The sequence below is a fragment of the Ambystoma mexicanum genome, chromosome 2p, assembly GCF_040938575.1.
Source record: "Ambystoma mexicanum isolate Mex_15411 chromosome 2p, UKY_AmexF1_1, whole genome shotgun sequence".
NCBI classification, from domain to species: Eukaryota; Metazoa; Chordata; class Amphibia; order Caudata; family Ambystomatidae; genus Ambystoma; species Ambystoma mexicanum.
This window is the reverse complement of record NC_090923.1, coordinates 1,044,149,957-1,044,163,665: the sequence shown is the minus strand read 5'-3', so window position 1 is coordinate 1,044,163,665 and position 13,709 is coordinate 1,044,149,957. Positions and strand designations below refer to the sequence as shown.

General features: G+C 42.6%; 1 protein-coding gene across 2 annotated transcripts in view; it reads right to left on the bottom strand.

Moving 5' to 3' along the window:
• DPP3 (dipeptidyl peptidase 3) overlaps positions 1 to 13,709 on the bottom strand; it is a 768,056-nt gene that overhangs the window by 488,066 nt on the left and 266,281 nt on the right. The window lies entirely within an intron of this gene.

The window sequence follows — 13,709 nt, the reverse complement described above, 5'->3', positions numbered from 1 at the left end:
CATGCTCTTCTGCTAATCGCTTTGTCATATCTTCTAAAAAAGAAAGTTAAAGCAATTATCAGTTTTCTATTAGATTCATCAAAGAGCGCTTGCCACCAATCCTCGGCACTTAATGTCTGTTTCTCGGCAATTATACGCACAAAGTATTTTGTCCTTTCCAGCCGAAGGGCCGTGCAGAATAATATAAGATGTTTAAGATCTCATCTTTTTGGTTGCAAAGCCTACACACACACACACATTTATCTGTGTGGTTTGTCCATGAACGTATAGTTTCCCTGGTCATAAACAAGTTAAGGCAAAATTACTTTGTGTTTTGTTCAGGGCTTTTGCTTCATTCGGTACAAACTTCATTATCCTGCACTTCATTCACTGTTCTCCTGTTGCGATCCAATCTTGCATCCAAAGGTTTTTTTGGCCAAGTTTGGATTGGTCTGAAGAACATTTTTCTAATTTGCATTTTTAAAGCGCTCACACAGCCCGCGGGCATCGAGGCGCTGTTACAGGAATTGTTTGTTAGTTGCGTATTTTTTTTTGTTTTTGTTTTCTGTCTTAGTTGCGTATTTATAACGCGCTTAAATACCCAGAGGTTTCTAAGCGCGGACCCGAGGATCGAACCTGTGTTGCTTCGTGTCGTCTTGCTTCCAAGGTGAACACGTTGCCGCTGGGCTATCCTCCCTGAGGATCTTTCATTATTTGGATCATGTAAAATTTTAAATTGTGGTAAGACTTCCTCAATAGTAATTTTTCGATAGAGTGTGAGCATGTTCCAGTAGATTCTCGCATTTATTGACAAAAGATTTAGTTCATAACAGATGCATGCATTGGGTGTTCCTTTGGGTAGCCATAGGACTTTTGACCAGAAGCTGTTTTCTACTATGGCCCACAGTGAAAAAGAACAACCTAGAGCACACTCTGCTCCATGGATCATTGCAGGGACAGCTTTTTGTTTGTAAAAGTCAATCACAGGTTTTAATGAAAACTTGCTGTATTTCTTATTCAGCACAGCGGCTTGAATTGCATGTTGTCGGCATTTGACTTTCACATTTTCGACCCAAGGTGCATCGGTCAAGCTCGAGCTGATCGTCACGTCCAGTATCTACTATGCGATACAGTCTTAGGTCTCTTTTCCTAGATGCCATTGAAATTTTGTATTTGAGCGTGCTTTTTTCTTCCTTAGATCTTGCAACGTCAAGATTTCAGACAGCCCTTTGATGTTAACATATTTAAGCCAGTTTCTGAGATATAGAAGAATTATATCAAAAGAAGAAGAATATGACATCAAAGCAAGAGATCTCACAAAACATTTTTTGGAAAGAGGGTACAGTTCAGATACAGTATCTAAACATTCAGCTAAAGCGAAAGGAATGTCAAGGACAGAAGCAATGATACCGAGAGCAAAGAACACTGCTACTGAACTGGTCTACGTGACCACCTATTCGGAACAGAGTAACTTGATCAGAAGAATAATAAAAAAAAATTGGAAATTACTAGAACTTGATCCTACTCTAGCAACCCTATTTCCGAAACCACCGTTATTTGCGTATGCCAAAAGTCCATCTATACGAGACCATCTAATGAAATCAGACATTGGATATAAAAAGAAAAAGGAAACATATAAAGGAACAATTCCATGTAACAATTGCAATTGTTGCAATAATTTAATCAAAGGAAATGTGATAAGTCACCCACACAATGGAAACAGAATTCAATTACAACACACTTCAACGTGTGACACTAGCAATGTCATTTATGGAATTAAATGTCCATGCAGACTTTATTACGTGGGACTTACAGGACCTAAAGCAAAAACATGATGGTGTGAGCACAAATCTAACATCAGACAGAAATCGGAGAAATCTCCAGTGGCCCAACACTTTGTCAAAGAAAAACACACACTCGCACAAATTAAATTTGTGATACTGGAAAATGTGATATTACCCAAAAGAGGAGGTAATTTGAAAAAAATGTTACAACAAAGATCTTCTGGATAGAAAAACTTGACAGCATGTACCCGAGGGGTATGAATATGGAATGGGATCTAAATTGTTTTCTGTGAGTATAAGATTAGGTAGATCTATCCATTTAAAACCTCAGGGAACAGCATATAAATTCTGAGGTGAGACTCAAAACCACATCGAATTGGAATAAACTGAGATATATGAGGAACTTTATTTAACACAAACCTTTCATGAACAACTAAACTTTTGAAAGGCTGGATAATGTGGATGAAACAAATATTGAGAAAATATGGACTGAGTCACTCACCCAATGTAGACAGTACTTGAATTCATGTAGATTGTATTGTTAATGAATGAATGCACATAATAACATTCACAAATGTAATGCACTGCGTGATCTGCTATTCAAATCATATAGGGGGGAACTAAAGGACAATGTTGGTGAAAAATCTAGAACGAGTTTGTTATAAAAGATGTACAAACGTATATTATGCATTTACAGTAACATTTCAGAATGTGAAATACGTTAATTGTATCGAATTCAAAGCGCTTCTAATATTATCACAATGAATGTTTTTGTGTTAAGCCTGTAATAAGTATCAATTGACTGTAGAAGAGAATATGACCAAATCCACACTGACTACATCGTTAACTTTTAGTTAACACACTCATCCAACATGGCGATCACAAAGACGTGCCTTGAATGTGTACAGGCAATATATGAGACAGACTAGTGTAGAATGGTTGCTTAGCAACCCTGTGATGTAGGACCAGGAACAGAAGTGCGGTCATGATCGGGAGCGTTGTGAAGGAATCGGATAGCGGCTAAGGTTAGGAACGAGTACAAATGAGTTTGTGACTAGAACCATGACCGTTTAGCGCAATTTAAGCAACACGCGTACACTCTTTAGAAACGGCAACGCGATTGAAATCTTGTAGAGACGTTGTACCGCGAGGGAGTCTCTGTTCTTAACGTACAACCACAGCAGGACGTGGCGCATCCTCTTTGAGCAACAGGCGGTTTCCAGCCCCGAACTCAACAAGCACAGAAGGCAGAATCAGTTGGGATTTAACTACACAGATGACAGTGCACAACCATTAGATATTTGACACAGCATCAAACGGCCGGTACAGAGTTGACCGTGCCCTGACCGATGGGCGAGTGTTACAATAGAAGTAAAGTCTTACTTTTCTCAATTATTGATCACAGATTGGGGCCCAGCGCTGATTTTAGCGACTGGTCCCACTCGTGATCTGACCACATTTATAAATCAAAAACAAGTAGTGTGAGTGCTGGTACTTTTAGAACACATGATTGAATCAGGGCTTCTCATTTTATATTTTTTACAGTTTTGAACTCCTGAAAGAGTATAAAAAGATATACGAAGAGATACGTTGCCATTTCATATAAGCGTGCAAGGTGTTGCCGCTCAGTGGTTTACCTGGACCAAGGTTAGTAAAGTGCATAGAGTCTAAATAATGTGCAAAATGATTTAAGATAGAAAGAGAAACTAATGGAGTTACTTTCACATATTGATTTTGTAGAACAAAGACAGGAAAATACTGACATCACCACCTGAAGAAGGGCGAACAAATCGCCCGAAACGCATAGTGGAAGTCCTAGGTTAAAACCCTAGAAGCCCGAAATCGGGCATTCAAATTGGAACAGACAGACAAAGGCTATCAGGATATTTTGGAACACTAGATTGTATTACAGTGAAGTTTTGTTGCTGAAAAAATTATGTTGAAAATTATGTTGAATGCGTTATTACGAAGAACCATGAATATGACAATATAAGGTTATATATACAGAATGCTTAAGTTGAATTGAAGGTTAAGTGAGTGAATTTAAAACGATTGTATAAAACTTTTTTCGTGAAAAAATAAATATACACATATTACTGTGTTCTTTATAAAAATAACTTCTGTATACGCAAATTTATTGATACGGTTTGGCTGTTGTAATTCAGCATAAAAGTGTGCATGTGTTATGTCTTCCGTTTACAACGGTTGACCTTCACAATTTGAACATATTGTTCTAGGGCATAGAGCTTGCTTTGCAACTCTATCGGTGTCATTTCGAGCAAAACTAAGTCATCCGCATAAAGGATCCAGCTTCCATGAGACCCGTGAATTTTTGGCGGGAATGATGGAATACTTTTGATGGTATCGCCAATGTCAGACAGGAACAGGTTGAAAATATTGGGGCCAATGGGCACCCCTGCTTTACGCTGCAAAATGTTCTCATGGCGGCTGAGAGGGTTCCTGCTCGATCAAGTCTGATCCTGAATTCAGTGTTGGTGTGTAATTCTTTAAGGGACAGTAGCAAACTCAAAGGACAATTCCAATTTTTTAGTTTCGACCAAAGAATTACACAATCTATATCATCAAAAGCAAGGCAGATCTTACTTCCTGCTCTTATAACCTCCAATTTCATCAGGTTTAACAGTAGAAGGTTCAGACCACACCCCACTCCTTTTACAAAGCCTGGGGTCAGCATTCTGGCTAGAATGTATCCATTCTTATAGCTGGTGTTGGAGATGGGTTGCATAGATCTTTCATAATACGTCCAAAAGTGCAATTGGACAATAGTCCTTGGGGTTTGCTATGTTGCCTTTTTTGAAAATTGGCACAATGATTTGGCTCGTCCAGGATTTAGGCGTTGCGCCTTCTTTTGTGATTTTCGAAAACAATAAAGCGCAAAAATCAGCCACTTTTTCCAGATTAATCTTCAGTGTGTAATTTGTGAGACAGTCAGGACCAGGGGCTCATGATGTACTCATTTTATTGATAGTAATCGAGAGGTCTTCCCTGTCAAATTTGAGGTTCCAACGATCTACTTTCGGAAGCACAGGATCTTTGCTGTACCCCTTTTTACTGTATAGCTGGCTGTAATGTAGTACCATTCACTTTCACCCACCATATTGGTTTGGATTGCTTGCTGCGAGCCGCTTTCATCATTAATGATCTTCCAAAATACACCAGAGTTTTTGTTGATTAGTTTGCACATCATTGCTTCAGCACCTTGCTGTTGGATAATGGCTGTGTGAAATCAGCCAATTTCTATATATCTTTGTCTTATCATTCTTTATTCAGCAAGATATGTTTTATTTATTTTTATGCATTGCCCGATGTCTGCTTGCATTTGCTGTTTTCTTCTTGCAATCTGGATGTCAAGTGTATGTTTCTGCTTAAATCCACGATTCCGGAGCCCCTGTTTTTCTTCTACGTACTGGGTCAGTAGGTGTTGATATTCGATTTTATCGGGATCCTTACGATAAGCATTGGTGATCGTATACACATCATGGTCATTCAGCCGAAGTCGAATCCTACTGGATTCCACTGCAACTTTATGTTTTCAAGTGCAAGTGAGTACCCTGTCAGGAGCCGCAATTACTAGTTTCACCAGATTATGATCGCTTTGCACTTCGGGAATGTGTAAGGAAACAGCACATTGAGATAAATTATCAGAGACAACAAAATAATCCAAAATGATTTCTGGAGAGGTCTTCTCTATTTTGGTTGTGCATGTCCCCTGTTACATATCTGTTCAGCATTAACATATTTCTTCATTCCATTTTGTTGACCCACTGGAACACCACATATTCAGTGCAGCTCTTTCCGTGTGTGATCTCTTGTTTGGGATTTAAGCAGTCGATATTTAGATCTCCACACAGAATTATTTTTGGCGAACGTTCCTCTTCATTGATCTCATCAATTAATTCAGTTACTTGATCTATGTATGTGGTCGTGCCCACAGCTTTATGTTGCCAATAGTTATTTGAATATACAGGGAAATGTTCCTGGAACTGATAATTCGATAACCTGAACTTTTCCTTACCAAAGTCATTAAACCCGCTACTGGTCTGCCCTTTTGATTCTTTATTGCCAGGTTTATGGCAATCTCAGACTCATCAGTGGTTGGGCGTTCTACAAGCCAAGTTTCCTGTAAGCAGACTATATCCAGGCAATCCAGCCAATTAAATTGAAAGAGGTGAGCAAAGTCTCTAGTATTCCAGGATCCAAAGGCATGTGTGTTATTTCCTCTTGGGTCTTGGCATTAACTTTGGTTGTGACCTCCTAACGCTTTGGCCAGCCAGTTCCAATTATTTGGTTCATGTGTTTGGCTCAATGCTCCTTTAGCACTTGAGTTTCCACAATCAAATGTGATTTTAATACGTTCACCTACTCGAGCCTCTTGAAGGTAGTTTTCAGCTCCACTGAGCGTATGCTCTGCCTTTTTGTCTAAGCTTGGCGTGTCATCCACATGCTGACCCCTTTGGTGTGTCGGATTATCTTCCAACAAGTTGTTTTGAGGCAGACAACAAGGCACCTTTGCTTTGTTACGTTTGTCTGCGCACCCATTGTTGCCCTTGTATTTTATTTCTGAGATGTCAAAACCTGGCGATAGTAATATTGGTAACTCCTAACACAATGTTGCATATTAGCCTGGATTCGATATGCAATATCTTACTTTGTCATTCTGCAGTTCATCAATGAACTCCACTGTTTTTATGTAGTTTGATTCAATTGTCCTGAGGGACTGCATGTGGTGTAGGAGACGTAAGACATTGTTCCTATTCAAAATGAGACCGTCCTTAATGGTTAAGATTCGTTCCAGAACCAGACAATAATAACTTGAATACTTTTTTTGTGGAGTTTTGTTTAGCACTCTTTTCCAGATTACTCCTTTCCCCTGGTTCAGCTTCTTTTTCTCGAGCCCTATTTGCTCCATCTAGGATTACAGGGGAGACTCTGAAGACCAGAAATCAAAGGACATCCCGCAGTCTTATCCTCTGAATCATTTGTGATTTTATTATTATTTGGCAGCATTGTAACCGTCCATTCGTTATTAGTTGAGTCTCCAGTGTGAAGACGCTTGGGCTCACTATTTTTTGGTGATATGAAGTTCGGGCAGTAAAAACAAGGTACAAACGCTTGAAGGCCTTGAGTCACTAGAGATCATGGGTTTATTGGGATGTTCCTCGTCCGGTATCGCACAAGTGTCATTCTGCTCAGTCTCTGCAGTGTGTGATAGATTGCTTCGAGGTCTTCATCATTTCTGTGTGTGGACAGGTTCAGTAAATCAATCGTGATTTCTTCTTCACTCGAAATTGCAGCCACGTACTTCCGCATCAAGTTTGATGTATCTAAATCTACAGTTATGTTAGGTTTTTCCATTAATCCGTCAAACTTGTCTGCATTTACAGTTACATTTACGGTTTTAATGTTCCGTAGACATTTTCTTGAATTGGTGGTAATGCGTGTCTTTCTTTTAACTTGGTTTTTGGTCTTTTTTATTTGCAAGGGTTTGGGGACAGGCTTCTTATTGTCAATCTTGTTCTTGGCATTGAAGATAGCAAACATCACCTCTTTCCCCTCTTTATTTCCATTAGAGTTGGTGGTGTCAAACTTATCCAAATCTGGATTTCCAATTGATCCCTCACCATCCGCTGAAGTAGATGGTTTTTGCGGGTCCGAGCAATTGGCACCCAGGCTTCGAAAAAGAGACTGAGGTGCGAGTAAAGGAAGAGCCTCCACCACCGGGCACAAACCCTGGTTTACGGTTATTCCATTTGACTCAGGATCTACTGAGCTAAGGATAGTATCTGTATGAACTTCCACATCTACTTGAATGTCTTCATGGTAACAATCTGTGTTCGTGTCTTTATCACATACATTGTGAATGTTTAGTCGACTATCTCGCTGAGTACTTAGACTAGCTTCCTTATTCCATGTCTCTGGCTCCCACAAGGAACTGCATTGTTTATGTTTGTATTTCAACAATCCCAGTGCTTCTTAAGCGACTTCCCCAAGTAGTCTTATCTTCGCTATTGTTGCGCTTTTGTTCTGCCAGGACATTAAGAGTACAGTCAATTCTTCTATTATCTTCCAAGGTCTTCTGTTTAAGGAAATAATTCATTAAGGCAGCCAAAGTAGTCAAATCCTTAACTTTCTCATGCAATTGTTCATACATTTAAAAAAATGGTGTGATTGTTATTGATAGTGCCAATGTCAAATTTGGCTGTAGTTCTTGAATTATTTTCTTGACAATGGCTCCTATTTCCAGTCTACTCTGCTCTGTACTTTTATTGGCCTTTGCCAGAGTGCATCTAATTTTTTGGGAAATCACGTTCCATGAATGAGGAGTCTGTTGAGGAGACGTCAGACGAAGAGTCATTTTGATTTGGCTCCACAGCACTTATGTTGAGGTTGGCAGGTTTGAGTGTGTTGGTATTCTGACTCTGCCATACAGCTTGCTTGAATTCCATCATTTGATTTGGATATTTTTTGATTCTCTGGTGGGAGCAATGTATTTAAGTGAAGAGCTCTTATCAATCCTTCTCTTTAGCGCCCCAATTTGCCACTTATGCACTGGAGAGCCTGCTGAATTTGAGGATCCGCGGGCACCACTTTGCCACTCTAGATTTCTATTTTCAGAGGGCTCTTCTCTATTTTTATTGTTTATGGCAGAGTTTGAGTTAGGTCACATAGACGTTTATTAACGACTTCTATCGAGTTTCGTCTTTCGCCCATTCCCATGCTCACACACTAATTCCTTGTGTGGAGCCACCGGGTATTTATTCATTTTTTATCTATTCTCTGGGACTTGAAAGTCCTCTTCACATTGAGCATAATAGACAAGGGACTCATTTGTTGACTTGGTTCGTTTGGCGTTAATTCTTCCACCAGATTTATTTTTGAAATGCTATTTACGACCTCCTTTTGTACGCTAGAAACTTTGAAGACATCATCCTCGGCGACCGATTTCCCCTCCGAGGTATAAGCCAAATTGCGCCATTCCGAGTCATCACCATAAGTACATCTGGTTGGTTCTGTTGGATTCTGGCTCAGACTGTGCATTCATGTTCATATCCAGTGGCACCCGCCCCGTATCAGCTAGCTCTTGTTTTCTCATTTCTTCAGGACACTGCCTACAGACAACTGACTTCCGTCGGACATGTAAGCAGTCAAATTTGCTTGGGAGGAGTGTGTGGTCAGCGACTGCTGTGTCCGACTCACAACTCGAATCTTGACGAGCGCCCTGACAAGTGCCATAGTGGACTCGCCATGCTAGCACTCGTAAGTGAGGAATTACTACAGGATAGGATCGAAGGTGTCAACTGTCGTGGTGCGCCTCGTCTTAGTGCCAACACTGTCACCATTAACAAAATTTACATTGCTCTTGGTCGGACCTTGAGAATCAAGACATTTGTCGGTATATTGAGTGTTTGTTGCTACTGCTGTTTCTGAGTCTGAACACCGGCAAGCACAATGTTCACAAATATGCGGAAAGTGCGCTGTAGCATGATTACATTATCACAGGATTCGGTGCGCTCAATAAGGTTTGTGTCTATATCTGTGTTATCAGACCTTATTACCACTTGGCGCACCGCTACCAATTCAGATGACCCTTGCCGCAGCTGAGCTCTTGTCAGAGGTTGCTGGGTGGGTCTGGGTCTGTTCTCTCGCACAGTCGCTGGCATTTTGCCAGCGAGGTCAATTTTTCCACGTCGCTTTTCAAACAAAATACAATCAGCGCTGTGAAATCTAAGCAGTCTCACGCAGAGCTCGCAAGAGCTCCAAGACTCAGCTGGACTCCACGAACCCTCCGCAGTGAGTCTGGGTATTTCAAAGTCGTCTCTGCCTCTCGCAATGAATACAGAGAAAATACCCCAATCTCCACACTGTCTCTGTCTCCACACTCCCAAGACTCAGCTGGACTATTTATTGAGCATTTCTTAGGCACCTGTACAACAGAATTGTGTTTTAAGACGCCATAATGGAGAGGGAACAAGGGGAATAAATAATGGCAAAAACAACAAATATGCAACCGGATCAGAGTATGAAACCATGCTGAACGAGACAATGTCAGGAGAAGGTCGTGGCAGCACTCCAGGTGAGTTTCAACAACCCCCCATCGGGCTGTAGAGTACCTGCTCACAGTAAGGATATCTTTCAAAGTAGCTTCCAAATTAAGGAGAAAAGCCTTTTAGTCAATGCCCATAGTTAAGAAGAATTCAGATTTGTTCTACATTTTCTCCTAATCTAAATTCTATTGCAGAATTTGCACTAGGCGTTGGCTAGTGATGTTTGACTCTTGGCAAGTAAGAGGTGGTGTGCTGTCTGTATATAATTAGGGTGGATTTAAGTTTTGCCCTATTTTAGATGAACTACTAAAACCTCACCCCTCTTCACACACCTCTCAAACTTTAACTAAACACATCCATACCTCTTAAACCACAGCAAACCGCACGCACTTCACCACACCACAGCAACAAACACCACACAGACGCTCACACAACGGACTCTGGCCAGATACCACACCAAAAAGATCAGCGAATAGTGTTAACTGAACTGAAGCTGCCAACAGCACATCACAGCTCCCTTGCTCGCTCTCCAAACGTTGTCCTACTAACGCGCCCTAACCTACACCCCTTTCTTTCAGATCCGGCAGAGTGCCAGGGGACCACTACGGTGGTTATAGTGCGTGGTACAAACATCCATGACCATCAACATGTGTGGTCCTACTAGGCCTTGTGGCATTTGGACGTGCAAGTGCAGTGAAGCGAAGTGCAAGAGATAGGGATGGATGGGGGTGGACAAGTGTTGGTGCGTGCATGAGAGGGAAGTGCCAAGGAGGAGGGCCCAGGCTAAGTGCTAGGGCGGACGAATCACAAGGGTGGGCTCCAGTTGCCAGTCACGGGCCTGCAGTGTGGGAGTGGGGAGGCGATGCTGGTATCGAATGGATAGAGGGCCTAGGAACGTGTGAGATGCATGAGGACCAGGCCACCAGTCTCAGTGGCAGTGGAGTAATTAGCAAGGAAGGAAAAGAGGTAGAAAGATTGAAGTCTTGAAAAGTTTCCAGAACTTAAGAAGGGCCAGCTCAAGTCTGAGAGGGGCAGGGAGCTGTTCCAAAGGGAGGGAGCCAGCCGAAGAGGGACCTGTCCCCCGCTCTCTGCTTGGAGAAGTGTTTGACAATCAAAGAGTTGGAATTAGAGGAGTGGAGGGCTCTAGCAGGGAAGTATTTAGGGAGGGAAAGTTGGAGATATTGTGGTCCCAGGCCCCAGAAAGCCTAGTGGATGATGTAGAGGGTCTTAAATTTCATCCTCGCAGACTCAGTGCGCCAGTGGAGAGATTTTAGGGCTGGAGATATATACGGCACCTGGGCTTGAGGCCAAAGATTAGCCTTGCAGCCTTATTCTGGATTAGCTGAAGGGGGCACATGGAGGAGAGGGGGTGATTGAGGAGGAGACTGTTGCAGTAGTCTAGCCTAGAGAGGACCAGAGCTCTGGAGACATTGAGCTTTCGGGGAAAGGTAAGGAAAGGAAGAATGCCTGAGGAGGTAAAGCTGGGAGTGGGGCTTCATGGCAAGGTCCAGGATGTGAGGGGTGAAGGAGAGAGCAAAGTAAGATGAGCCTAAGGTTTTTGGTCTCACAAGACAGTGAGGCTAGAGGGCTCAAGGAGGGCGACTAGAGAGTAGGAGGAAAACAGGGGGCAGATGTCCCAATGAGAAGGATCTCTGTCCTACTAGCATTAGGACAGAGATCGTTAGCAGCATTGTGATGATCCGCAACAAATTTGCCTCCATTTGTTGGGATGCAAGTCCAACGCCCCAAACATGAGAGAAAGTACGAACTAAGGAAGCTCCTATAGCAAGGAAAAATAGCCACCCTAGTGCCAGCATTTCTGGTCATCATGTGCGACTTTCTTGCCACATGGAAACTGTATTCAGTACAGACACACTGTAGAATGTGCTTTAGGGTGTAGGCCCGAGTGGCATAATGGGCATTTGCTAGTGAGCAGTAGCTGAATTGGATTGTGGCATGCGCATAGTCACTAGAAGTTGTGGCAGGCACCCTTTGATATTGAAGAAAGTCTTTTATTACTAGGAGTCAGTCAGCGCAAGTATTAAGGAAAATGCATGATGGGTTTAGGAGTAGACCCTTAGTTATAATAGCTAGAGTTTTGCCAGTTTGAATTAGGCCACATTAGAAGTTACAGTTTTTGGTTGTCCCAGATGACTAAGCTGCAGTCTTAACTCTGGTTTTCATTAGAGTGAGATTTAATTCCTGTCCCCCCCCCCCAGCCAGTGCACAGATGGTGCCAAAGTACTTGTTGAAGGTTCCAAATGCCACGTTGTGACTGGTGAATGTGGTCATACTGAGGGCCACAATCCGTGTACAATGGAAAGACTTTGATCTACAAACTTGAGGAAGTAAGGGAAGTGAATCCTGCATGGTGGAAGTAAAAGGGGAAGTGAATCCCGCGAACATTACCATTGTAAAGCGAATGTGAAGTTAGGAGGGGACAGGAGAAGTACACTGTCCCGCTGGTCGTTTTGGAATCCCAGTCCAGAGGGAGAAACCAAGAGAAACTAACACAGGAGGAGTACACTGTCCCGCTTGTCAAAGAAGGGTCCTCTTCAGGAAGAGGGGGATCCAGGGGTGAGCCGTTCTCACCCTGATCACGTTACCCTGAAAAAGGGGGGGTTCACAACGAACTGTGGAACAGACTTTTTGTGAGAAAAACAGCAGAAGACTTGTTGAAAGCTACAGGGAACCCAGCGGAAAGACGCCAACAGTCGAGACAGGTCCGAGCCCGAACGAGGGGGGATCCAGGGGTGAAGTCATCACCCAAAACCCAAAAAGAAGAGGAATAGTTTTTGAAAGGTCAACCCCAGAAGAGGGGGACCCAAAGGTGAAACCATCACTTAACGTGAAATACAAAGAGACTGTGTTTGTTACTGGATACATCAGGTCCTCGAAGGCAAGAGACTTTCACAGGAAAGACTTGGCCATCGACGGTCCGGAGAACTCCCTTTGGAACGGTCATCTAGTGCTGGAGAAGCCAGAGACTGTACTGTGCTCCAGGCTCCAATCTTACCCTGTGTGTAAAACATGGGGAAGGGAGATCCAAGCCAACGCATCCTGACATTTTATTTGAGAAATATTCTACAACCTTTTTTTATTAGCTGCAATGTTTGGCAATAGGTTTCTTAGTATAGGTCCCTTTTATCTGACACGACACCACAAGGACAGCATTATTTTTAACTTGATAGTCTAGGCTTGCTCCCATATTAGATTTAAGTTTAGAAGAACAAGTTACTCACTTACCTGGTAACGTTCTTTCGATGGGATGGTCAGACGTATTCCATATCTATGACGGACTCCCAAAGCAGTACCAAGCAAGCAGGTGGGAAAAGAATTTAGAAAACAAATTTAGCATACCCAATCAAATTGCGGAATAAAGGACTGCCTTGCCAAAGGCCAGATCCTGCCCTCGGATGTAATCGAGGGAGTAGTGACGTACAAAAGTATGTACCGAAGCACAGGTGGCTGCATCACAGATGCGACGAATAGGAACACCCCTCTGCAGGGCAGTAGACGCAGCCACTCCCCTGGTAGAATGGGCCCGCAAGCCAGCCGTAGGGTCCTTACCCACAAAGCAGTAACACTCGGAGATAGCTAAAATAATCCAACGAGACAAAGTCTGTTTCGTCACAGCTTGTCCCTTTCCAGCGTAACCAATGAAAAGTTGATCGTCCACTCTGACCCGGGACATGCGCGAAATATAAAAGCTCAACGCTCTCCTAGGATCAAGCCTTTGGAGCCTCTCCTCTTCCTTACCAGGATGTGGAGGAGGATAGAACGCCGGAAGAACCACCTTCTGGCTCAAATGAAATTCCGAAACCACCTTCGGAAGAAAGGAAGGACGAACTCTAAGGACAACCCTGTCCTTATAAAACAC